The sequence below is a fragment of the Phaenicophaeus curvirostris genome, chromosome 2 (assembly GCF_032191515.1).
Source record: "Phaenicophaeus curvirostris isolate KB17595 chromosome 2, BPBGC_Pcur_1.0, whole genome shotgun sequence".
NCBI classification, from domain to species: domain Eukaryota; kingdom Metazoa; phylum Chordata; class Aves; order Cuculiformes; family Cuculidae; genus Phaenicophaeus; species Phaenicophaeus curvirostris.
This window is the reverse complement of record NC_091393.1, coordinates 49,010,468-49,035,839: the sequence shown is the minus strand read 5'-3', so window position 1 is coordinate 49,035,839 and position 25,372 is coordinate 49,010,468. Positions and strand designations below refer to the sequence as shown.

The 25,372-nt window shown below is 41.8% G+C and overlaps 1 long non-coding RNA gene across 1 annotated transcript; it reads right to left on the bottom strand.

Moving 5' to 3' along the window:
- Nucleotides 1-2,091: 2,091 nt before the first annotated feature.
- On the bottom strand, nucleotides 2,092-23,932 carry LOC138717944 (uncharacterized). The gene is made up of 3 exons (XR_011336984.1): nucleotides 23,883-23,932; nucleotides 21,895-21,998; nucleotides 2,092-2,548 (listed from the first exon to the last, which is right to left on the bottom strand). It is a non-coding gene; the product is annotated as an uncharacterized lncRNA (long non-coding RNA).
- Nucleotides 23,933-25,372: the final 1,440 nt, after the last annotated feature.

Here is a 25,372-nt window from a genome sequence, read left to right as displayed (position 1 = left end):
TTAAGTCTCCCTGAGACCCATTGCAGCTCAGCGCAGTTGTGTGTGCCCCAGCTGTGGGCATGTTTCCTCTCCCCATCTCCGATCCGCATCACCTCCCTCATTCAAAATGTTGACAGAGGGGACAAAAGAGATAGACTTTCAACCGGCCCTCACCACCAATGTCAACATCACTATTGACAGTGCTTGCCAGGTTTTGCTGGCAATGGGTGCCCAATCCAACAACGCAAAGGGAACAGAATATTCGGCTGATTGAGGAGGGCACGAGACACCCAACCTGCTGGGAAAGCAGAGCTCTGCACACTGCCCTCCCACGCTAAAGCATGATGCCCAGTTCAGCATGTCTGCAACGGTTTAAAAAAACCCTTCTGGGCTGGGGCGTCTGCAGGGGGTTAATGCAGAGCTGGGTTGCCACAACACTGGAGGCATTCAGAGGAGAGGGCTGCAGTTGCTGCATAGGCACATTTGGCCCAGGTTGCCAAAGAGGCTGTGTGTGTTACTGCAGAGGAGTACACTGCCTGCCACTGTTGGGCTATTAGTATGGAAATGAGGCATGTGTGTGACAGGTGGCCTTACAACCAACACAATTAACTTTCTCCATTAGCTGACGCACTGACAAAACAGATGCAGCATCAATAAGCACCAAAAAACCCACAAACACTGAATAGGAATGACACGTTGCACACCCCTGTTATTTATAAGGAGGAACAGCATAATTTCTTTGGGACATAGTGGCAAGAAGGAGGTGACTGGGTTGGTTTTTTTTTCCACTATGATGTTTGATTTCTTTTAATTATTATTTTAGTCTTGAACTTTATAGAGATATTGCTGTGGACCTTAAAGAGCTCTGGGTGATACACAGCTGATTCAGGAACTTTTGTCACAGCTGTGCTGTAAGAAGAACACAGATCCTTTTCATAAGAAATGGTTCAAGTTTCAGAAGTCATCTGACCAGATGCAGGAACACCAGGCTCAGAATTAGACAGAATTACTTCCCAGCCCTCCAATACAGCACATTTTAGTTGCCTCTGACAACACCACTAAGGACAGTTAAGGTGGAGCAGCTGGTTATATCTGTAAAGTGAGTTAAAGGGCTCATGACTCAGCTGAAAACATGGAGTTGGGGAGAAATGCTTGGCATATTAGATTGCAGCAGAGAAGCATGTCCTGTTGGCATCAAAGAAAATTATTTTAAATATTGGTTGTATGTGAGAAGTAAATGGAAAGAGGAGGCAGTTGATTTTGGTTTTAAATTTCCTGGTTTGTTTTTTTTTTTTTTCAGTCAGGCAGTTACTCCTGACAATGTGTGCAAACCATACTGGAGATTTAAATAGGAGCAACAACTTGAACTGTCTGAAATCCAAAACTGTAATATAATAACAAAAATTTACATAACAGCATCCTTATGTCATTGATGCATTGAGTAGCATCCTTAGCACGTCTGAACTCTCATCAGCCTTTGGCCTCAATGATCTACACCAGAGTTTTCCCAGGTTAAAGCCACAAAAAATCCATTCCATACTATCCCAGTATGAAAATGTTCTGGAACAGAGCATCAGCTGTTGGGTCACTCTAGCAGTGTGCTAATTCATGGCATATAGCTCCAATTAGGAGGATGTTTGAGGAGATAAAGTACCCAGTCTGTAAAACAGCCCAGCATCGCCTTGATTAAAACTGACTGGCTACCTCTCACTGGCCTGTGAAGTTGTGGGTGGGAGTCAGCACCACAGAAAGCCCCGCAGGCTGCTGCAGCAGATGTGACAATGGTGGTGCAGGCACAGGAACAGCACATGTTCCACACACGTTCTTTAACAGGCCTTTGAGGTCCCAAATCAAGACATAACATGCTGAAACTTTCCATATCTGCTTTGTGTTTTAAATGTGAGTTCAGGTCCCAAATCAAGAAACGTGCTTAAAGCTTCCATGTCTGCTTTGTGTTTCAAATCTGAGTTTCCAGCTGTCAGCACAGTCATGAATAAAATTAAAGCTAACACCAGTTCTGGGAGGAAAAAACCAGCACAACATCCGTATTTGCCATGGTATTTATTCACTGACATCTTCTTTAACTTACAGGAATGTAACAGTTTCCTCTTTCTAGTTTTCTGTACCACAGCTGTGTGCAGAGACATTCTTATATTGAGATAAGATTCGCTTGAACCCGCAGCATACACATATAGCAGGAGTTTTTATGCTGAGATGCCAATAAAAATTGAAGAATAACTGTCAAGTACCTCATTTTTATTAAAAGACTGTAGTATCGATATTGAAATTCATTCAACATTAATAATATCATATAGGTTGCAAATCCAGTACAATTTCCTTGAAGGTTCTGTGTTGGAAGTCCTGCTTTTAGGATGACACAAGAAACAGCAGCCCTGATGGTAGAGACTGATGCTGTACTGTCTGCAAGTGCTGAGATGAGCTGCATCAAGCTGACGACTCTCTGAGGTGATGAACTGCTTTCTGACCATTCGGGTGCCTTGCAGTATTTTCAAGTGCATAAATAATTCTTCTCCAGTCATCTGTACAACACTTTCACAGTTTCTGAACTCTGCAATTAAAAAATGCTTCATTTCAGGCAACAGTAAAGCAACTGGGCCAGGGGTGGGGAGAGGGGGTTGTATTCACAGTATTCATGGACAGAGATGATTATTTTTTTTACAAAACTTGCTGGTGGCGTACTTGGTGGCAGCTTGCCTGGTCCTGAGACAGACATTATCCATGAAAACAACTGGAATTTTCAAGGAGGTCATTTGGAGACTTCTGAAATCTGGGTAATACAGCTACTTTGTGGCTACATTTTACAGATGTAGACCTAGAGATGGGAGAATATCTTGTGACAGGACTGATGACACTATGAGTCTGGACTTCCCATCAGGCTCATGGTGGAAAGCATGAAATCTTACCTAGAAAGTAGTAACTGTTTCTCCATAATAATTACGTGAGCTGTTAATCTTATTCTTTTGTGTGGTGCCTTGGGATACATGCCATGAAAGACCCTGCTATTAAAGCATAGCTTAATTGACTGAATTATGGGACATCCAAAGCACAAAAATCTACAAATCCAATTAGATGCCCTTAACTATGCATCTCCTTCTCCCTTCGCTGTAAAGCCTGTTTCCAGCTCCCGTGTGCAGGTGCCTGCACTGTCAATCTTAATGCTAAGGACCCTGCTCAGTAATCCTGGCCACATAAAGCCAGCTGGACTTTTCTGTCCCACACCCACTCATCTACCTGACGGCCTAATTGCTCTCAACAAGTAGATGTTAATGAGATGGCTGAATGGAGGTGTCTCCAGGGAGAGGGATGTGGAATGGTGTGAAGGCAGGTTGTTCTTAAGGGGAACTTCTCGTTTTACTGCCTCTCTGTGACTAAAGAGTTGCAGCCAGGTGATTGACAGACAAACAGCCTGTTGGGTCAGATCAGGGGACCTCTTCCACTTCATGTGTGCCAAGAGTGAGTGGCTGAGATTTGGATGCAAATTCCCTGGTTCCTCCTGTTTTCATTTGCAGGTAAGCACTGTATGAAAGGCTTGTGGGAATAGTTTCATCTGATGGGTTTTGCCAGTTTTATAGGTATGATTTACTTGTGCACGGGCTAGAGCAAGCCTAGGAGGAAAGGAGGATTTTCAAACGACCGCAAAATAAAGAAAGGAGTTTGGGCCTTAATTTTGATTGCACATGCAAACAAATAGCTACTTGTTCATATGCATGTGTGGAAACATCTTTTTAAGTAAATGTTCTTGGGAAAGCTTCAAAGAGAAGTGACCAGAGTAGAATCAAATTGCTACTCAGCATCCACTCAGAGAGAAATAAATGTTCTATACTTGTCCACCTGGAATCATAACTTTTCTTAAAAAGCTCTTTCTATTTCCTTACCTTGCTTCATTCTAAAGATGCCCTCTTGTTTGATTTTGAAAGTCAAAAATTTACCAAACAGTTATCAAGCCAAGCTAGTAGGAAATTTATGGACATGGATGGATTTGCATGCACATGTACTTGTTTTCTTCTGTACGTATTTATGTACCTATAGTGATTAATTTCCCAGTTAAAAATATGAAGTCAGATTTTTTTGACATCAAAACTAGAAAACAATGATGTGTTCTGACTGTTTACACAACTGCATAGTAAGTGATAGGAGTTCTTAGGATGAAGTTCGGCACTGTTATTAAACCTACCTCTCTGGTTTTGAGTAGGAAGTCATCTGGTTACCCAAAAGAAGGGTATTTTCTCCACATGTAGTTTAAAATGTCGCAAGCTTCTCCATTTCTTACAGTTCTTATTTAACCTGTTGAACTGCCTGCCTGGATAGTGATGAGGGTTTTACTGATTTGGCATATAGACTGCAATGAAACCACGTTTTGAGGACATCTTTTCAGATGTGTCTTGCTAGCATAGGAACCTTGATAAACGCTCTATGTCTTGTTTTGTTTGCTTTTGTCACAAATTGACTCTGAGGACAGAGTTACTAGGAAGTGGCTGGAAGATTTCTGCCCATCTCATTCTTCTCCTTTGATACTTGCTTAATATGTGTGTGTGTTTTCCCCCTTCAAGAGCAAGCAGCAGAAGAGGGAGCAGAATCCTAGGCTACAACAGGCAAAGTCTTTTCAGATGCCACTAAGAAATATCTTATCTTGGTAATTTCTTAAAAATTACAAGGGAGTGAGAGATTGACACAGGCTTAAAGGAGCTATTGGCCCTTCTGGAGAATCAGTTGGCAACCAGACAGCCTCTTAAATGGATTAGATGCTTGCGTGTAGGCAACCGCATTGCATCCTTTAGTCACACCATGACTCATGAGATTGTGAGAACTAGGGCTACAAATCCTGATCTTAAGTTATTAATATTAAATTCAGACCTAGTCTTTGACAAAAGACAATAAAACAATGGGTCTAATTCACAGTCAAACTGCAAAATATCTTTAAGATAAAAGCTCCAGGCATTTTTCCAATGTAAGGAGAAACGGATTCAAACAAAAACCAGGTAAACATCATCTCTTCACACTTGCCATAGGAAAACATCTCCAAAGGAGACTTCTTCAATATGTATTGAGGAATTCCTTGCTACAGGATGGTATAGGTCCCAAGATTTTTCTTGAGCTCAGAAAGCAGCTGGGCAAATTCATGTAAGGAAGAACTATCAAAAGCTATCATACTATTATGTCAGGAAACACAAGAAAGTGAGTTTTGTTTAAAATCTCATACAGTAGCACAGAAGCATGCACTGGAAGAGTATTGAGTTTCTGCTCTTTGACTCCTCTTTATGCATCAGCTCCTGCTGAATCTTGGAGTTGTAAAAGTGTATGTAATGTTTTAAACATAATATATATAATATTAGATTGTAAGATTACAAAATTATAAGATTACAAGACTATAAAACAAGCCTTACTGAAATTCTTTTAGGTACAACAATACAAAGCTTGGACAGGAGAGTATGGGCAACGTCCATGTGATGCTGGAAAGGGATGGTGATGTCTGTGCTTTTTTCTTGACAGTTCATTTGTAGAAAAGAGCAATAGCTGAAACATTGCTGAGCCTGATCTGGCAAACTGACTGTGAGCCTGATGCAAAGCCTCTTGGAGTCAGCTGAAGTTTGAGCTAGCACAGCTGTGTGAGGGGCACTTGCTTGTTTGGGACAAAAACTCTTCCAAGCCATTTTCTAGCATGAACGTGAAGGAAGGCTTTTGTTCATTTTGCAGCCTCCACTTCCTCCTCTCTCAGTATTTATATCTTCTCTGAGACTGTGGGACAGTATCTTGGATTTACAATACCCATGGCTGAGCTATAAAACATGTCTGTGCACTTGGAGCATCCGAGGCTTTCTTTCCTGCCATGCAAAGTAAAAGGCCTGCTTAAACGCAGAAAGCCAGAGGCAGCAAATGGAACTAATGGGAAAGGTGCATCAGTGTGACCTAACTCCACTGGTTTAACAAGGCTAAAAATGCATGACTCAATTACACAAGAGTTAGCTAATGAGGAATGGGGAAGATGTTACAGTTTAAAACAAATGGCTACTAAATGAATTGGGTACTGCCTTTCAAACCTATGCCATTCAACAAAAACCTGGCAAGACATTTTCTTCACAGGATATGAATCATCTGAAATAAAAAAAGCAAGACTAGGGCCACCTACATTCAGAGTTTGTACAGTATGACCTTAAGGCCCAACATCTACCAGAAGTTGAGTAGCAAAAGGCCAGACTGGAAAGAATAAAAGGGCTTACATCAGTATTAAATAATTCTCTCTTAGAGATGCAAATTTCTAATTAGTTACTGTGGAAACTGTAGAGGCCTGGAAGTAAGCCCTGCACAATGAGAATGAGAGTTTACTTTTTTGATTTACTGCAGGGCTGCAGTAGTTGAGGGAGGGCTGAGAGGGGGAAATAAATTCATTGCTTTTAACATGACAACAGAATAAAGTGCAGCAGAAAAAGTGACTTTGTTTTGTGCACTGCTGCTGCTCCAGCAGATCCCCAAGGAGCTTTATGCAACATAGGCTCACTTAAAATGTCTCACAAGGCACTGTAAAATGCTTTGTTTACAAACAAGTGACTTTCTTAACACCCTCACTTGTAGCCACTCTGACAAAGCTTTGGGAGGGTCTTTTTGAAAGCCAGCGGGAGCTGGCAGTGCCTTCTGTTGGTGAGCTGGCCAAACTGAAACATCCAAATTTCAAAGCACAGCATTTCTGAAAATCAAGGTGTCCTAACTTGACCTATGCTGAGCACTAAAAATATCTTGTTGGAAATGCTTTTAGAACGCTGAATGCAGAATAGAAAACAGCTCTTAGCCTTGTTTTCTTTACTTCTGTTTTGCTTGACTTCCAATTATTTAGTTTCAAACTGTGTTATAATTTTACTTTCATGGTCACGTTGGAACTTGTGATCTCATCCTCTATGGTCTAGACTGATGAGGAAGCAAATAGCCCTAGTTTTCATATAAACCAGAGGAATCTGAGATGCTATATTCCCCACAAATTCAGGCAGCACACACACAGCCTTAATAATTTTCAGGGTAATAAAGTTTAGTATAAAGCAGTCACAAACTCAGAACTAAAACTAAAAAAAAAAAATGTTTTTGTGTGACTGCTATTTTACCAAGAACCAACACAAATGGTATGAAAAGATTTAGACAGATTCCTAGTCAGAAATGAGTAACTTTGCTGGATATTCAGTAGTTAGACTGACATGTCAACACTGTTAGCAACTCTGTTTGTAAGAGAAAGGAGAGGGAGGATCACAGACTGACATGCCTCTTATTTTGGTGCCAGTAGCAGATTTACAGAGACAAGTTATTTCTTTTCAACTCCAGCCAAAGAGCTTACCTGACAGGGGAAACACCAGAATCAAGCAGGTGGTTTTCCCAGGATAAGGCTCATCCCCTGCACTCTGGGTGTGCTGACCCCTGAGGTGAGACAGTATGAGACAACTATCGTCTGACCAGCTAGATGTCAGGATGGAGGAGACTAAAGCACGAGTCTGCTTGTTAGATGGACCACAGGCAAAACAAAGGATTGGTGCACTGCTGCTTGTTAGTAGCTGCAGAGGGCTAGTTTGGCATGATTCAGCAACGGCAGGAATATTAGCTTAGCTAGGATAGAGAAAGCATCTTTCCTCTTTGCCAGTCACAGAATAACAGCTCTGAATTAATTTCATTTGGACTATACTTGTGTTAATTCTATTTCCATCTTGATATGCTTCAGAAATTTCTGAAGCAAGGAACTACTAATGCTAATGTAATAGGAAGCTAACGCTTTAATTTCAAACATTTTTCCTAAATTGCAGCTGAAAATTTACAGATAGCACAGAGAAGGCAAACCAGAAACCTAGCCATTGCAACACCATGGTTGCAATTGCACGATTTTACCGTGGAAAACCAAGAAAAGCTAGAAATACTTTAAGGGGACATAACTTCTCTAAGCATGATCCTAGGTCAGCATCAGTGCAGAGTTTCAGGGTGCATAGCCCTAGTTGTTGCTGCTTACCATCTGTCCTTATGAAGCCCACTCCAGAGGCTGAAGTTTGTTATGCTCAGTCCACTATTACCTCCTTACCTTTGTAGGCAGTGCAAGAGTGGGAGTTGTCCAGATACGCATTTAGTATTTTGGATAGGAACTGAGCTGGGCATTATATCTTCCTGATTCGCTACCATCTCATAGCCATGTTTGATCCTGAATCAATTTTTGTCAGTGACTTTAGCTGTCCAAGCCCTTACCTGAACTGCATAATTAGCCAAACGTATTCGGGCACAGAGAACACTCTTATGCACATTTGAGTTACCTTGTAATTCTAAAGTCTCTGAATAACACTTTTTAATGTTTCCTGCAGGTCACTTCTCCCAGTAGTTCAGTTATGATGCTGCTGTCCTGGCCAGCCTCCTGCAATAGCCCAATTTCAACTGGATTCTCACTGCCCCTCAGAGCTACACTCAGAATTGTCTGTCAATCCCTTTGGATTGCTGCCAAGAAGCATTTTTATAGTACTTGCTTTCTTTGCTACTTCTGTACAAAGTGGTTTCTTTATTACTTTGCTACTTCCTTATGCAAGGGTTTGCATTTTCTTTCTAATAAAGCAGAGCCAGTTGCATAGCCTCTTCCAGAGTTAACTTAACAGTTAAGGACCACCATCTGAGTTTCTCCAAAAGTGAAAATGTGGAGAAATTTGTTTGTTGCTACAAAGGATGAGACAAATCTACAGAGATGATTTTTTTTTTTTTCTGCACACTTTAGACCCCTCTAGAGCTTTGAAGAACTGGCTCTACCTTCGGTGTGCTGGCAATTCCTGCAGGAATATTCTCAGTGAATGATCCCAACAAACCTCCTTCCAGGTGATGAGCCATAATGCCCTTATCTTCATATGGTCTTCCTGATGGCTTTCTCAAGGTTTCTGCCTTTACATAAGAAACATGTTGCTCATATTGTAGTACTCATAGTAATCAAGCATCATAAGAACACTGCCTTTTCCTACCTTCCTTAATAAAAATTAAAATAGCATTCATATCTAACAGTACAGGTAGTACACAAATAGCCAGCAGGGCTTCTGAGAAATCTTGTTATTCACTTATTTTTATATTTGACATAAGTATGAATATATACAGTGTTTTAAATAAATCTGCATTCCAATTGCCACAGAAACTATAAAACTCGCTACATCAGTTCTATCCCAGAAAGTATTTGTAAAGAATTAGTCTATAATAGTCCATCAAAATATTTTTCATCCCATCCTGCCAATTCATCTACATTGGCATTTCTTCAGAGTTCAGTATGCAAATTCAGAAAATTGCTGATAGTTTGAAAGTCTCTAACTAGTTGATCTGTTTTCTCCAAAGCCAGAGGTCCCAAAGCACTCAGATCCTCAGCAGCTCATTTGGATGACTGGCTGTGAGCCAGAAAGCCTTTCTATCTTTAGCTTTCATCTTCTGGCTTCTTTCAGAGTCCAGAATGTCAAGATATATGGTATCAAAGTGTCCGTCAGATGGATTACCTAGGAACTGGGATTTGATTCCCTTTTCTTTCCTATTGGAACAAAACCTAGATGTGAAACTCCCCATGAAATGAGGTTTCTCTTCTCTGACAAGTTCTGCTCCAAAAAACCTGGCAATATGTTTTTCCAAGGCTTTTATGAACTTTGGGAAATAAGTCTTTCAATTCTTCCTAGGCTGATGTGAGAAATAGTTTATTGAATCATTTCTACTGAGAAATTAAAGGGAAGGAGAAGACAGAAGCAAAGAAGGAATATATCTAAAACTCCAGGGTTGTGACCTAACAAATTACAATTAAGTCTGCTTTCTAAAAATGGCTTGGAGATTTTTTTATTTGAAAAACAGTATTAAAGCCTTGCTGTCCCTGCATACTTGGGGAGGTGGGAGTGCTGTGGATACAAGAAGAGAGGATCATTCCTCTCACAATGCTAATAGCTTTACTACAACTGTAGAGAGTGATTAAGAATAAAACAACATTTCAATCCGTTTTCCTAAGGTGCCTTCACTTAAAGAACAGAAAAAATTAAACCAAGACAGTAAAACTCTGAGGAAACAAAGGAGGGGAACTGTCAGCCTGTGAAGTCCTAATGCTCATTATATCTAGTGCATGTTTAGCTTGTAAGGAGGGCTTGGGGAGGAAAGTAATTTAAGCAAACCAACCTGGGCTATCTTTTCATTCTTTGTCATGCACCTTTAGAAATCCAGCAGTGGGGCTGGTTGTGTCCTGTTTTAGTGCCCTTCGTAAAGCATTCCCTTTTCACCAGCTCTGATGGCCCCATTGGAGTGGCCATGACAATGGATGTTCATTTTACCGCTATAAAAGGGTTTAATGATTAAAAGGCCGCACCATTGCACTCAGCCACAAAACTCATTCTTCCACTTCTGTGAAGCCCTTTGATTCAAAATGTTCTTTTGACAGGATCAAGAGTGGTTTTCATTCTGTCGGGCAGCAGAAACATCTGCATTTTTTATCCTCTGCCTCCTCCTCAGTGCACATAGTTAATGTGTAATTAATGAAACATCCCTTCTTGGAGTGGCACACAATCAGCGTAGGTCTCCCACCAACCTCGCTCCAGCTCCAGTAAAGCAGGTTTGCTTTTATATCCTTGTACTCTCATTCAGCAGTAGTAATAAACCCAGTTCCAGGCTTATCTAGCCAGCTTACATCTTAATCTTTCTTTTTTCCCTCCTCTCTCTCTGTGTCTCCTCAGGGAAAAGGGATGAAAAAAAAAAAAAAAAAGGACTTCTCTTTCTTTTGGGTTATCCGAGCACATTGGGAGGGGGCAACCAAACACACAGCAACATTCAAAGCAAAACAGAGAGAACAAGGGGTCTAGGGAAAAAGTCCCGTCCTCCCTCCTTTCCATGGAATTAAAAATAAAGACCTTGATAAGTAGTCAAGCTAGCTGAAAAGGCAGTTACACAGGAAGGATTTCTAAGCCATATAGGACAGACCCTTCAAGAGAAGGGAAGTTCATGCTTTCATTAGTGCAACATATCTGAAATCTACCACTTAATGTGGCAGAAAAGGACTACATCCTCCTATACAGGAACAGCCTTTTCATGTGCTCTTCCGTTTGCAGAGTTTCAGAGGCCAGGAGTATGTTTGAGAGCACTAACATTGATCTCCAAGTAATGTCAAGGCTAAGGCTACATAGCAGAAAGTGACTACTGTATGTTTGACAATCATATTTATTTCATAGAATAACCACGTTGGAAGAGACCCACCGGATCATCGAGTCCAACCATAGAATCATAGAATAACCAGGTTGGAAGAGACCCACCGGATCATCGAGTCCAACCATAGAATCATAGAATAACCAGGTTGGAAGAGACCCACCGGATCATCATTTACATAGGCTTTGCTAAGTGTGCCAGGAGCAACTATGTAGAATAGTAAAGAAACATACTTCTGTATTTGTGTAACTCCAATAACCCCACAGCAACTCTAAGTAGTCAAAATGGACTTGAGTCACTTGGAGTGACTCTAAGTAGTCAAAATGGACTTGACGGTGTCACGGTCTACCAACAGCTCTCAGGTAAGTTTTCAGTGCAATATTTATGCAGCAGCTCTAGAGAGTATTGGCCTGTGAATGAGTTGCCAGAAAGAGAGTTCAGAATGGAAAAACATGACAAGGTGAAGACAGAGAACAAATCAAAAAGGTAAACATACGGGCCTATGCTACTCCTGCCTGCAATAACATAAAGCAGAATATCTGTGAAGTCCAGGAGATGTAAGCCATGTGGAGAAGCATAGTCATCACTTTTAAGCTTACCTCACTGTGATGTTGTCCTTGATGTCTTACAGTCTCTTGTGGCTCTAACAGAGGAAGGGGAGAAAGCTCTACTCTCAAGGATTTCATTTTGAGCCAAAGGTTCAGCTGCAGATGTAGCACGGAAGGAGAAGCATCAAATAAAGTTATCTACTTACTAAGGAATTCACCTCTGAATAAGTCTGGTCTATCCCAATCAACTTGAAAATTCAGGTTCAGTTCAGAAAGTAGATCTGCCTGGATGAAAAAGTTCAGAGGCAAATGGCAAGATTCCCTGTCCCCTTCATCCTCTTGCAAAGTGAAGCTGCCTCCTGTCCAATGATCCTGCCCACCAGAGGAGGTGCAAGCCACACATCTAAGTCATTGTTTGTATTAAGAGGAATTGTTCCTTTGCTCCCAAGTCTTTAGGACCACATCCTAGCCATCCAACTCCACTCTCGATGGGAAATTTAGTCTCCACTATGCATTTATCTGTGAGTATCAAAGAAACCTAAATTAGTAACGTTCAGTGCTAAAAACATGTGCACACCAAAAAAGTTTAGGCTCCCTTCTAAATTAGTTGCATTGGAATCTTCCCTCTTTCAGCATGTGAGGGAGAAAGGAGACTCTTCCCAACATGTCTGCATGCGATCCTTTTTCTTTTCCTGGTTTCTAAGAGTTGAAACAGAGCGCATAAAGTATCATCCAATTTTCTACAGTACACTTAATCTGAAAATTTACTAGTGTTCCAAAAAAATCAGAGTAAAACAAGAAACAGTTGCCAATACGTAATGCTGCGAATGTTATCTCTTTTCTTTGGAATCATAGCTAGAAGGAAGACCTGTCTGTGAATTCAAGGAAATGGTAAAAAGGAGTTGGTATAAAAATGCACATGCACACCTGCAGCAAAAATCTGTTTTCAGGCAGATACTTACTTTAACACAACCTCTGTCACACTCAGTTATTGGTCTACAAACAGAAAGAATCAAGATTTGGATCAGCGCAAGGGGAAACAGCATCTTGCAACATGACTCTTTGGGCCAAATTCCACATGCACAGCTCCCACTGAGATCCAAATATGGGCAACATTTGTTTCCAGATTGAGCACAGAATGTGCCTCTATTGTTATTGTAATGGAAAAGGGCATGAGCTTTTGAACATTACTCCACTGGTCAGACTTGCCAGCTCAATGTATGTCCAGTGATGAGAAATAATTTCACTAAATCACTTATTTTCTGTTTTAAAAAAAATGTTGCCTGCTGCAATAATGCATTGGAGATAGAGGACTGATAAAAACAGACAAACTGTGGGTAAACTTTGCTCAAGAATATTGTCTGCAACTGTGCTTAAATAAACAGCTTCCTACTTCTCGAAAAAGATGTCCTTCTGATCTCATGCAACAGGAAGACTGGTGTGCTGGGAAGACATGGAACAATTGCTACAGTCACTGAGCTGCACTGCGATGCATTTGAATTCTGGCCAGAGTCTGGGAAGTCCGTGTTAGCTTGCTAGACCATTCAGAGAAAAAGGGCTTCAAAGAGAACTTTTTACCCTTGATTCCAAAGTGTAAGTGAGTACGGAAAAGTATAATGTTTGCTGTTGGGATTAGCCCCCTACCGTGCCAGCCACATATGAGCACACTGAAAATTGGCGGTATGCAAGGGGAAACCTCTCAGCTGAGCTAAACCCAGAGTAGATTTCCAAGCACCAGAGCAGAAGCTGTATGAACCTCATTATCATCTCCAGGGACAGCAAAAGAACAAAGCAGAAATCACATTGAAAGGAATGGAAACCAAAGACCACGTAGGATGGGAAAATATTCCCCATTTTAAGAGGTATAAGAAAAACTTCAGTACTGTTGAGGGACTGATTAAAAGGACTTGTTGCACAACTCTGTACAAAGCTAACAGAATTAATGATTAGAATTTGTGCTTTAAGGAAAAAGATAGTTCTGGTTAAAATAATGTTAGAGGATTTTTCAGTTGCACGAAGAAGTCATAGGAAAAATATTCTTATCTATTAGATGGCCAGTGCTCTCCTCAGGTTAGAAAGGACTAGAATCATGCTGCACCAGTTTTCATCATGCAGACTATTCAAGCATAACACAAAATCAGAGTTGCTCTATCCAATATGATCTCACGTTTTTTTCCCTCATGTCTAGCTTCTTTATTATGTCCTTTCCCTGACTGAGGAGCTTCTCCAGGACCCTTTTGTATTTCCAAATCTAAGAGCTAATGTTGACTTGTTGGGGTATCTGCCAGCTATATCTACACAAAGAACAAGATGTTCTCCTTGGAACTGCTACACAGTGGGCACAGTGAGTTCCCTCGATATGCTATTCATACCCCCAAGTGAGAGGTCTGAAATCCTCAGATCAGGCCTTCAGAAGAGTTGTGCACTACAAAACAAGAGTAACAACAATCAGAATGTTGAACACAAATGTGTCTAAGGTAGCATGTGGCAATGCTGAGACGCTGAACTTGGCACCTGGTATCTTCCTCCTCAGTCACAGGAGACAGGACTGAAGGGATACATATTTCAAATGCCAGGTCTCCCACATGGAGCCATGAAGTGGAAACCAATTCACCTGAGGAAATGAGGATGGCCAAGAGAAACACTACCAAACCCATTAGCAGAAATGGCAAGGAGCTGAGCACTGGGGAGCAAACAGGAGCAGCAACAAGAGAGAGAGAAATGAGAGAGCTGTCCTGCCTCCCTTTGCCAGTACTGGCAGAAAAAGGATGCAATAGTGCAGTCAGAGAGGAGGACGTGAATCAGCAATCAGAAGGGAAATTGCTCTGAGGACGGATTTAAGCCTATGTGGATACAATCAGGGAAACTGTAGTGACACAGGTTGTACTTTTTATTTTTTATTCTGAGCTTCTGATTGGCATAAAGACCAACCTCCACATGAGACTTAGCCAAAAGAGAAGAAACAGCTGTGCCATATCGGCTGACCACAAGTGAAAGCATCTTAATATTGCCACCCTACTTATGAAACTCTGAACAATAGTTTTCAAAATAGTCTGTTTAAATATGGATCTAATTCAAGTTTACTTTGCAGATTAAGTGACAGATACCTTCACAAACCTCATGCCTAGGTGATGACGCTTTGGAGAAAAGTAGAGGTTAGAAAATTCATTCATGTATTGGGTGCTGCTAAGAAACAGAAGTTTGGTGCAAAATAGTGTGTTTTGAATAAGTAAACTGAGACTTTGATACATATTGTGGCAATGCTGTTTAAACCACTTCTAACTGTCCTCTCTCCACATTTCCTTCACATCTCTACTTCTACTCCAGTCTATCCCCTCCTGTGTCAGCACAATAGGTTTACCCATTTGTGGGTTTACCTGCTGTGGTAAATGAGGACATTAACTAATCTGGTTGAAAAATAATCCAGAAAAAAATGTAACAACATTTTAACTCTCAACCAGATCAGTTTCTTGATATGGTTTGCCACAGAGGTCATGAGAACAGCTGTAGTAGCATTGTGGAGGATGTGATGCAGGAGAAAGAGTCAAATAAATCAGGACTGATGCCAAAAAAATGGCTCACATAACCACTGCCTGAAGGACTACATAGTATAAAAGTAGACTTGATGAAAAAATAAAATTGCATTTCAGTGATGCATAGCTGGCCTTCTCCACTTGTTTGAATGGAGATGTATCTCCTACATAGCTGTAAGCAAAATTTGGAATAACATACATATTTACAAGAAGTAACTGTGTTACTCAGCACTGCCACAGGCTCCATTGCTTGCTCGGGCTTCATAGGGATTCATGGGCATTGCTGGTGTCCCTGAGCCTCTATCTGGTATCCCCTACTCTACTGTTCTCAGTTCATGACTGTGAAATCTAAAGCAATTACAGCATATTGTCAGAAGTTCTTTATTTCCGTATGACATGGTTTGCTTAATGCAAAGCACATGAAACAGACTACTTAATCCAGCATGGTTATTGGCTGGATGCAGTCAAACGCTTGCTACTGTGGCAAACTGTTGCTGCTTGCACTAAGCAATGCAGGTGCAGCAACCTGCTTTTCCATGTTTGTTTGTGTTACAAATCTTGCAGACCCTTTAGAAGGGTCTATCATGCAAGGACAGGAGGTACAGTTATGAGTCCAAGGTCCATTATTTTAAAAGAAAAACTTATGAAAGCAGAAGATAAATAGAGAAAAAATTCTGATTACAAAGAAATCCTAGAAAAAATAGGGTTTAGATGCAGGCTTTCCTGGCAGGTCTGACAAGAATAACTTGCTTTAAACACAGCACTGCTTTGGTTGCCCTATTCCACTCATGCCCGGTGTAAGTGTTCACTTGAAACGGATACAGATGTAAGGTTCATTTTGCTACTGTGGGTTCAAAGGACTGATTTAGTAGCACTTCTGTTTTTAATCTCTGGTTGCCTGTATGCTCATTTAAAATGTTGATTGCCTTTCCTTGACGGTTTGGCTTCAGAAACATGCTGTGGAATTTAAATTTGTCCCCCTCCCACATCAATGTTGACATTATTTTTGTGTAAACACATTACATAGGATAGCATAAATGTAAATGAGATTTCAATGTTGAGTTGATTTATAAACAGCCAGTCTCTTAATTTATTGAAGTTGTCTTCGTGCCATTTGCACATGATTAGCAGCATATACCATACATAGGGTGCCCTTCTGCAACATGTTCAGAAAGAAGAAATGCAAAATGTGTACCATTACAGCACCAAATGAAGATCCTATTGAGCTTCAAGATGCTTTGAAACATGTAATTACTAACTTAACTCTGCCTGTGAACTTGTCCTCATTAACTTCATAATTATCAAGACCTTGTTTGATCTTGGAGTTCATTAGACATTGCAGCTGGAAGATTGTTTCATTTTTAACACATCAGAATAGACAATTAAACTGATAATAAAGAATCAATATCACTTCCCTGTTTCTTAGATTTTTCCAAGGTTGCAGTGAGCCTAATTAAACCTGGGTTGAAACAGTGAGAAATTAAATAGTAATGTGGCCATATTTGTGTTGGTTTAACAGGCTATTTAAAAGGCTATTTGAAATGTGCCCTGGGAAATAGTTTCTACCTGCATGATGAGTAAATATTTGGGATGATTTCAGATTCAGTTGCAGACTTAACTGGAGACTTGAGTAGTTGTTACACTCATGTCCTCTTCGTTGCCTGTGCCATATGCGAATCCCCTGCCCTCTTTTTACTCTGTGACTGGATCCAGTTTCGTAGTTCTCTTTAACTGGTGCTCCAATATGAGGAGAACTTGTTGAGATGAAGTTACTTGTGTGGCTCTGACTTTTCTACAACACAGGCCAAACGGATGTACGTTCACTCTCCAGAGCAGCAACCCAGTTCTCCAGTGCATCAGGACCTACTTGTGCAATACAGCTGAAAAACCGGCATAGTGTTTAGTGTTTGCAGCAAAGCCAAGCCTGAATTCACACCATCATGGGACTCCTTCCCTCTCTGCTTTCCCCACATGAGGCAGACTGGAATTCTTTTACACAGAAGTGGTTTTTTGTTGTTACCACAGTCAAGAAATCAAGCAAACCAGAGGAAGAAAAGAGTGGTCTCTGTTCAGAAACCCCGTGTTCAGGTGGACCTGATACTACTTTCTGCCTGTCTTTTGACTGGCAAGTAGCTGAATTGTTGTACATTTCTATGTTTTTCAACAACAGAGTGGGGCTCTGAGGCTTTACACTGAAATAACCTCAATGAATTTCCTATGTAATAAAATGCAACAACAATCTAAACGAGATTAGCAAGATTCAGCATCCTCCTTCTACATATGTACTTTTGCCCCAATCCTTCATCATTTTCATTTAATAAGCACAGTTAACTGAAGACACAAATCATGTCACCAAGGGAGAAATGGATAATGAAGGACCACTGAAGCACTAATCCAACTAATCTTGCCTTTGGCTGTTGAATTTGCGTAGATCCCAACAGTAAATATTAAGTTCCAAATTCACCCAGTTGATTTCAGTGGTTTTCCTTTAGCCTGCAGGGTGCCATATCTCCTCATTTTGTTTGCAACCATTTGAAACTAAATTGTTTTAAAGGTATAAATGCTTCATTGATTTAAACTGAAGCAGATTCTAATTGTTGGCATTTGGGGCAGAGTATAGAAATAGGGTCAGATCCCCAGCTGGTGTGAATCCATCAAAAAGAATAAAATGACAATGAGAATCCTAGCTTATGCACCCTGGCTACAATGCTCTTGATTGAGAGCAGTATTATGGAAAAAGATTGCCCACACTCAAATGTTGGTGTACCAAGGTGGCTGTAGACAAACAGAGGTAGTAACATCTTGACTTGATTTTCTCCACTGTGACATATTTCAGTGCATATGCTATAGATTCTGGCTGCAAACAAGGACTACTCTGCTGTTAGAAGCCCTCTCCTTCACACAACTACACAACAGGCTGAGGCTGGCCCGATCACACCTTCACTGTCCTACCGTTCAGACCTCCCCTTGGCATGGCTCTTTGCCGACCAGCATTTGAAGTGCTTCTAGAAAGACCTTTTAAATTTTGTCCTGATGTCAACCCAGTTATGCCCCATGTCCTATATTCCCACTGCCCAGTACAACGCAGGTTTGCCTTGGCTCGGCGTGACATAGATATTTACTTCACTTGCACCATCACAGACTATTGTATTATAACAACTGAGACTTTGGTTGGAGCTGAACCACTACTTCAGGGCCTGTCTTAGGTAGATGGGCAGAGTGACTAACTGAATGTTCAACCCTTTGAAGCCTGAATGCCATCAGGGGCCACACTGCATCCCCACGAGCCAAAACCAAACCTTTCCACATCCTCTCTGGCACTTTTAACCTCAGGCTGGCATGAACCGTGTCATCTAGCTGGATTAGCACCCATCTAAGAGAAGCTTTCAGGCCACCAAGAAGCCTGCCAAAGTTGGTGAGGAGGTGACTCTCCACAGGCCCACCTGGACTACACCAAAAGCCATCACCTGCAGGTCTAGATTTCAAGACCCTGGGAGGAAGGGTCCACAAAACACAGGTAACATCACAAGAATTTTGTCCAGATGCAAGCCTCCAAAAAGTGCCTATGCTCATGTGCCAGTGATGCTGATTTCTTACAGGCCCTGCTGCCACCCCTCTGTGCAGGCTGAGACTGTGGAGAACATTGGAGTCTGTTCAAAATAATTGTAGAACAGAGAGGTCCAAGGGGGAGGCAGTGGGATCAGCAGCTGTGGCACGCGCAGCGGCACCTGAGGGACATGATGGCACCACATGTGCTGGCAGACAGGCTGATGTTGAGTCACAAGCAAGGCCAAAGTCTTGATCAGTCACGCTGTGAAATAGTTGGCTGTCTTTGGCCTGGGCCATCACATGGCTGTGTCTTCCACTCATCAAGAAGTTCATGTGTAGACAGCTTCTCCTGGAGGGGACCCCAGCAGTATGAACACAGGCTACTTGCTGCCTGCTGGACTCAGGGCACCAGAGGCATTCTGAGATCCATCATGCCTCCCAGCATCGAGAGACAAAATAGCACCAGCTGCCTGGGATGGGTCATCAGGACATTCCAGTTGGCCACTGCCAGCCAGGACTATGAGGCAGCTGGTTGCTAGGGAGGCCTGGGCTGCTGGGCAACCTGGGATTTGGTGCTGGGGAAGGCCTGTGGTGCCCCTGGAACACGGGGTGCTGACCTGGGGCTTGGCCAGGGGAGATATCTGCCCAGGGGCAAGTGGGCATGCCTTTGCTTCCCAGAACCAGCCCTCAGGCATAGTGGCATGAGCCACTCATGATATGGAGCAATATGGGCCATGAGGGCTGAGCAGCCCCAAATTTCCACTGCAGACTGACTCGGGGAGCTGCCAGACCACCCCAGAGCAACCCCTGCCACCTGGAGTTGTAGGCTGGTGGGCACCTTGCAAATGTCGTGGAGGAGTGGGCGGCAGGATGCAGACACTAAGCTTGCCGCAGCCCTGCTGCACCTCAGGGTGTGGATGAAGCCCATCAGTGCAAGGGCAGCAGGGCATGAAGCCTTCAGAAGTCAAAATCCCCTCACTTCACCTCTAAAACGTGCAAAGTCCAGAGGGAGTGAGCACCGCAAGCACCTGTGGGCCACAAGGCCATCTAATCCAAACACAGCCAGCTTCCCCATAGACAAATTGTTTCCCCTCTCTTCCCCGGCGGGGAAGCCTAAATTTGGGGAATAAGTGTGCCAGTGCGCTGTCACCCCTGACCCTGGGGGTTTTCTTTGACCTGAACAGCTGGACTCTGCCAGGCTCCCTCCCACACCGGACCATGGAATGGCACGCTGGCCAAGTTGCAGGCAGGACAGAAATGCTGGGATTGTAGGATATTGTCAGTCCAATATCAGCAGTGTCCCTTGAATGCCAAGCCTAGTAACAGTTCTTCACTTGAGCGGTGTTTCTGTGGCCAACAGAGGGTCAAGGCCACACAGCTCCACCGGTACTGAGCTTAGTTAGTATTTTATTCTTATGTGTTCTCTGATGCACACAGCAAAATGTTTCCCTGAGCTGTTTCCTGTTAATGAAGTGATTTTAGTGCTTAGTAGAGTTTTGCTTTGCATGTTTCCAAAAGACTATCTTATTGCTTTATCCATACAATCTTAAGGATCTACCCTCATTTCCTGTCCCTGTGACATCCAGGAGGATCATGTGCCAAAAAAAATGGACTCCCAGTCCCTAGGCTGGTTTTGGAATGCTTTATACTATCTCTAAACAGCAGGTTAATTTCAGCTGACACTTATTTATGAAAGCACAAAGTCTGGTGAGGTAATAAAAGAGTCAGCTCCCAGAGAATATATAGCCTTAGATTTTCTTACCTAACATGGTTTTAGCTAGAGATTTATTGAGCAAAATAAAGATTTGCCTGGCAAATAATGTTATCAATTGCTCTATATTTTAAAATCTTCTGAAAGCACATACAAAAACCAGATTAATTTCCTTGTACACTATCTACTGTGGGGTATAAACATGCTTTATTCAGTGACTGGCCAAGAAAATGTAAATTAGCTATGTGACATTTGGGAAATTCACATGGCTGAGTTATATGTCTTGTATATTTGGAAAATCCATAGAGTATGTTATTATCCAGGTGGATGTTAATTTTAAGTAACAGCCTGTTCAAATGCTGAGGTCTCAGTGCTGAATCAAAGACACAAACTTCTCCCATCTCTTTCCTTTTACCTGCATACAGTTAGAGGATTTAACACCTGAAATCAGTTTTCAGAGAGTCTGAATACAACTGATCACTCATGAGCTGACTTCTTCTCTGCTGCCCTGTTAGGGTTTGGCAAAGACATCTTTCTTACATGGCTTGATTCTCACTTCTGCACAGAGGAAGAGGGTTCCCCATAAAACAGATAGTCAGGGCCTTTGACTGGGGTCACGATCCCAGCTCCCCTCCCTATCATTGTGGCCAGGGAAGAACAGAGCTATAGCCCACCATTCTCTACACAAATCTGCCATTCATCTGGGCGAGGTTGGGAAATAATGAAGTCAGCACATTAGTGCCTAGCCTGCTGAGCTCACACTGCTGAAAGCTGCCGGTGGGTGAATTTCCCAGCGTTTGCAAACTTTGTCTCGGTTCTGTGGGTTTGCTCAAGTGTGCGATGGCTGTTTGCAAGAGAGCTTTCCCGCTGGGTGGGTTTGCTTTCCTCCTTGTAGCTAAGAGAAGGTAAGAACTCTCCTTCATGTCTTCCCTGCCCCCACCACCGCCCCTCACTCACCCCACAAACACAATGCTCTTCCAGTGGGTCCCCTATGCTAGGGAGATTTTCCCTCTCCCAACTCCCACACTAGGACATTTTTCCACATTTCCAGGATTATGGCCACTTTCACTTAGATCTATGTGTGTTGCCTCCACATACAAAGAAACACTTGGGGACGGGATTAGTAGGATTAGAAGAGATTCACATATGTCCAGTTCAAGCAATTGGTATTCAAAGCTTTACACTTCCAAATGCCACCAAGAGAGAGAAAAGGAGCTGGGAGCTTGCTTTGCATTTCAGCACCTTCCTGCAGGGGACAGGGCTCTTTGTCTGGGGAGGGGACACAAATCCTACTCCCTCCTTAATCCAGCACTCCTTAGCCACAAGCTCTTCCCCTTCAGTACCACCAGTGGGGCTCTAGTATAGCCCCAACAAGAAGTACCATGGCTTTTCTGTGTCTCACCTTAGAGCAGCCCTTCTGTGAACTTCTGGCAATCTCTGCTGGGGTTTGGTAGGAAAATCAAGGCCGTCTCGCATTCAGTTTGTTATGATATAGCTTGTCTGTTGCTGGAAGACAAGAAAGCATCACTGGATTTAGAACATAAAGGCATAAATTCTTAAAGGAGTGCCTTCGCTTATATTAAACTAAATCTTTCACATAGAAGTGAACTGTTCATCCAGGCAAAGTTAAACAAGTATGTTAGGCATTTCTGATAAAGCAATAGAAAAATCTGCTTTGTCCTCTTCCATTTTTTATAGAATGCCTTCCTCGTTGCCTTTAGGACAGTGACAGTGGTGATTTCCTAATACTAGACACGTTGGTAAAGGCACAGTCTATATTACATAGTTTGCATTTTGGCAATCACTCTAAATGTAAATAAATCATATTGTTAAAAAATGAAGAAGAAGGCTTTAATATTAGTCAGCGTATCTGACTAATCTCTATGTGAAATAGTGAGAGAGTTTTTGAGCAGAGCAGGTGGAGCCTTTTTTTATACATTCATCCATTAATTAATTAATTCATTCTTTTGTTCAGTCTTTCTGCTCACTTTCTGCTCACTAGGATAAAAGGTCTTATGGAATACTATATTGTTTGCAATGACTTATGAGGGGCAGGAACATACACAAACAGATGGAAAAAAAAGGAAAAGATTTCATACACTGCAGAATATCTTTTAAGTGATTTTTATATTTTCACTAAGTGTGTATTTTGCAATTATCAGCACAGAAATTAAATCTCATCGTATATGAAATAAGATGAAGGAAACCAAAATGTTGCTAAAATGACAAAGATACTCTTAATTATTTCCATTTACTTTTATCTTTAAAAAGCGTGGAGTCCTGGGTGAGTTTTAGCAGAAGTCAATATATTTAATATTCATCTACTAATACCAGACTAAGCCAATATAAAGTCCAGTGGAGCTTTGTTCTCATTAATAAAATGGGCCAAATTGAGCTAATATTTTATTAATTTGCCATTTTTGCAACTCTGAGTCTTTCTTCAATAAAAATGAATGGAAAAGGGTAGCAGGAATATCCAGATTAAAGGAACTAAGTGTATGGGTTCTGATGACTTTGGTAAGTCACAAAATTTTGTGAAGGAAGGCTATCAGGTCTGTACGTGGTCCTCACATCCTCCAGGGAGTTCCAAATAGTTCACATACAGTAATGATGCAAGACTAGTCCTCTGCAGTTTAGGGAAAAGGTACCAATATCTGCAAAATCTGGAACTACAACACACTAATTATCCACTTCAGGTGCCTGCCAGCTGCGGAGAAGTGGTTTACTTAGTAACAAAGCAAATATGAGGAAGAGAAGACAATCAAAAACATATGTATCTATGAACTTCATCTTAAATTGAATTTCATTTTCAGAAGTGGTAAAAATAATTACTTCCCACTGCAGCTGTGAATGTCAGTCATACAGAGCTATAAAAAAAATACATATCATTTATTGTTTCTTCCCCTTTATTTTTTGCTTGTTGTTGCCCAGTCTTTCTGATATGTCTTATCTATTTACCTTTTACTCCTGTCAGTGAAGGTTTTGAACATCTCAGAGCATCCATCTTTTTGGGGGCCTGTTAGTCTCCCTAAACCACAGGTAATCATTGTTAGCAACAGTTAATGATGAGTAGATGAGAGAAAATATTTACTGACCTTTGCACAAAATTGCATTCTGGCAATTAGGAGGCAAAGCAATTTTTGGGGGTTTTGTGTTTGTCATCCCACTCTGTAATGGTATTCTTTGTGCCTGTAAGAAGCTTAGAGCCCTCGCTTCCCCGAGGTGTGAAAAATACATGAAAAGAAAATGGGGATAGCATAAGAGCAGCGCCAACTCCTTGCATTGCTGTATAAAACTGGTGAAGAAGTGGCTGTAGATCCCAAGAACCTATTCCATTCCATCCTCCCAGTAGCATTTCTGATGTCCAAGCTGAGGACTTGGAGCACTAACCTCAACCGAAGAATCATTCATGTTCCATGTATTTCCTCTCCAAATTAAATTTGCTGGCAGTATCTCAAGCCACTGAGTTTCGTGTGAAGGTAGAGGTTTACCAGGGACCCAGCTAAGCAACCTTGTGAGGAACCGTCTTCCTGACAAAGAGAAAGAGATAATGAACTCAGGCTAGTTCTGGATACATAACTGCTGCTACTGGGCACACACTTTTGGTTCAGATGCAAAAGAATAACAGGCAAGATGGTTACAGAAGGGATATTAGCAAACTAGAGAAGATGGCTGTTTTTTCTCTCACAGGCCTTTCCCTGGAAACAGTTTTGCCCAGTATCAGGTGCTGCAAAGATCCTGTGAGCTCTCTTAGCTGAGCTTGGTGTCTACGGATGGCAATGGATCTCTTAAGATCTTACTACTAAAATTTCACTAATCCATTTTCTTCTTGGGAAGCAAATATGAGAGGGTCTGCCTCCACTTGAGGCAGTTTTGTTTAAAAATGAAATTATATTATTGGAGTAATTAAGGCCTTCCTTACGGTACTCACTGGTTCTTTACTGCAAGGAACTGCAATGGTGATTTGAATTTTAGGGGCCTGACCTCTAAATCTATTGAAACTGAGAGACACCAGTCAGCCTCAGTGAGGTTTGGTTCTGGCCCTGACAGGCGTCATAATAACCAAAAAACCACCATAGTTTGTCAGTGTTTCAATAGTTAATAATTAACCTTTTCCATAAGCCGATGAGAAAAGATGTATTGGTGGACCTAGTCTTCTCCCCCCCTCTCTTTTAAGAGACAGAAGTGGGACTTTTATGATCCTCAGTACTATTGTGTCCGAGCTCTTCTAAGCCTGCTCCAAGCTGCTGAGAATCATGGGCTCCCAGTGTCACATACACAGGTTTGGAGGTTTTCTGACCAAATGACACGCTCTAATCCTATGTCCTGACTCAGGCTGCAGCCATCAGTCTCACACAGCTCAGCAGTCCTGTGCCTGGTCTGAAGTACTCACCTAGGACAGTTCCCCCTGCAGTTATGCTTCACTAGGATAGTCCTAGGACTGTTGTACCCCTTGTGCAAGACATGAACATTTCTGAAGACTGGAGGGCACTCTGCAGGCATGGTGGGGCAATGACCAGTGGGCTACAAACTGCCAGCACTATTCTTTCCCATACACCTGCTTTCTGACCATCACACTTCTCCTTTATACTTGTGCTTGACCTTGTTTTCCTCCAGTGTATCTTATTTTCCATTTGTAGAACTGCATTTACATTAGCAGTGCAGTTGGCACTGAAAGCAAACTGCTTCGTTCCAGCTGCAACTTTAAACAAGGTGAGAATGGAGACTGATTCAAAACGCAAGTGTGGAAAAAATGTGACTTAAACCATGCAAAATCCCTATTTTATATAGTGAAGTGCCCCTGAACATGTGAAGTTTCAACAGCTTATCTAAAATGAGTGTAGCAATAGACTCAGAAATGGTTTATAAAAAAAGCCTTG